This window comes from Papaver somniferum, chromosome 3 (genome assembly GCF_003573695.1).
Source record: "Papaver somniferum cultivar HN1 chromosome 3, ASM357369v1, whole genome shotgun sequence".
NCBI lineage: Eukaryota > Viridiplantae > Streptophyta > Magnoliopsida > Ranunculales > Papaveraceae > Papaver > Papaver somniferum.
Window position 1 is genome coordinate 65,678,378 of NC_039360.1, and position 2,611 is coordinate 65,680,988.

Here is a 2,611-nt window from a genome sequence, read left to right on the forward strand (position 1 = left end):
AAAAGAACTTGGAGAGTTGTTGAAATCCTTTTTGTTGTGAGAGAGTTTTTCTTTTATGACTTGGGTTTACAAAAGAAAAGATTTTTAGAGAAAGAAAAATAAGTGTGTGAACATCTCTTATTTTTCTAAATGAGTTTCTGAGCAAGAATGAAGTGTAGAAGTTTCACATCCTCTCACCGTGCAAGAGCGATTGTGTAAGAGATTAATCTCGGCTGTTTTATCCTGGGGACGACGCGCCATTGAAGAACTGCTTGCACAATCTTGGGCAGAGCCGCGAAACGTCTTAAAGATAGCGACCTAGTCCGCGACTCAGCCATAATGTTGTTTGTTTCGTGTTTGATTTTATTTGATGTGCAGGCATAATTCGGCAATTGTTCCAAAAAATTTAAGACGCTTTATTCTTCCATGGATACCAAAAGAAAACAATTCCTCAAACGCGATAAGTATCATTGTTTTATTTTGTTTGATAGAATTACAACCAGAATATTTTTTCTTTAACGATTGAACATGATACTTGAGATTTTAGGTAACCTGATACCTAAAGTTAATTTTATGTCTAATATTATTGGACTAGGAATAACATGGTTAAATATTTTTTTCTTTGTGAACAGTTGACATAGACAAATATTGTTGATGTTAAACGAATGTTTTTAACATGCTGTAGAGTCTTATTTTTATCTCCTACACAAAATTGAATTGTGTCTTGAAATTTTAACCGGGTGTATTAGACATCATGAGAATCATCCATGTCAAATTTAAGAATTTTTGGAGTCTGGAAAGTATTTTTAAAGTATTTTAGAAAACTACATAACGTATCTGAAAAATTCTGACGGGCAGAAAATTAATCCTTATTAAATCCGTTTTTCCTAATCTTTGTGTAGAGAATTGGAATCCTTGTATTACACAAAACTTGTAGATCAGGAACTTATCTTAAAACCCATTTTCAAATTTGGATTTGGGTTTTTATTTTGAGAGATGTGGTGATTTCAAATCGTTGTGTATGTTTGTCCAAAATAGTAGACGTGATACTTGAGATTAGAAATGTAAGAAACTATATTAAAAATCATGTTTTGATTCTAGTACTTCGTATGCTTGTTTTGGTAATGAAAGGAAAGATTATTTTTAGCAATCAAACTAGTGAACCACATATGTTTGATAAAATGCTTGATAGAGAGTTATAAATATATGATGTTATAACTATATAACTTTGAATCTTTGTTTGACAATTAAGAGAAATAAAGAGTACTATACTTTGATTGATTTTTAAGTAATTATGTAAGTACATACATTACTTATTTTTGGTTCCAAGTGCTCACATGTAAATGATTGTGACAGGTGAAAATTCATTTACTTGAGCAAAATTTTATTTTCCAATGAAATAAAAATTGCGGGAGATTAATCGATGTGAGGAGCAATGGGGTTTCTGATTTCTTTGTTGGTGCGCAAAGAATGGACAATGGTTTATGACCAATTGAGATTTAAAAGCAATTGAGGTATGTTTGATGAACTATTTGTAGTTATTGTGGTGATCATATAATGGCATTCTAAATTGAATAAATTGATTGTTCAATCTTGGAATAAATACTAAGGAAACAAGATATTGAGAATTATTGTGTATGACAATAAACATGTGACTCATATAAGTTTGGAACTTATGAGATGGAATTTTATATGAACCCAAAACCGAAATAATTAGAAACCTAGTCAAAACAAATGTGAATATCAACTCTCACCAAGAAATGAACATAATATTGATTATGAAATTATTTGCTATTCTTGCATGGCATTGCAAGGATATCAAATGTTATTAACAACGCTTTTCAAGCTTAGTTAATGTGAACTATGGATAAGGTGAGAGGTTGATATATATTGGTGTTTTACACCGTATTTGTTTTGATAGGTTATGGTTCAAAAGTTGAACCGAATCGTTCGAAAGAAAGTGGTGTTGAGATATACTCACATCACTAGGATTTTCAGTATTGGTACGATCTCAAAGTCTACTTTGGGTAGAACAATCTTGTTAATGATGTTCATACTTTCGAAATGAGCGAGAATCTAGTTTCCGTGTATCTTGTTATAAACAAGATTGAGATTAGAAATTTGTTGAATTTGATAATTGCGCTACTACAAATAATATGTTATGGATAAAATGTTTGAATATAATATTACAACTTTATCATAACATGAATTGAATTTTGAATATTTGATATATGAGATTTTGTCATGCTTTTAAGAAATGAATGAGTTAGTAACGAATGAGAGCATGTTATAGTTTCTTATAAACTTGGTGAATTTTTGAGTAACATGTATGTAATCTTACCTAACTCATAAAAGCATGTACACTTTGAAATCTTACGCAACTTGCAATGTTTTTCGGATGAAATAAAATATTAGAGAATTTTATAAAGATGCTTAGAGTAACTTGTTTTGATATGAAATTTGACCTATTGAGTAGTGAATTAGAAAATGTTATTATCATGAAAATTGGTTGAATTTTTATTCTCTATATTGTGTAAAACGTTTTGGGTCTAGATCATTGGTTAATTATCACCTTTTTTGGAGTCTTTGGATATTGTTTTGAAATTCTTGTTTGAGTCAAAAAAATAGTGGG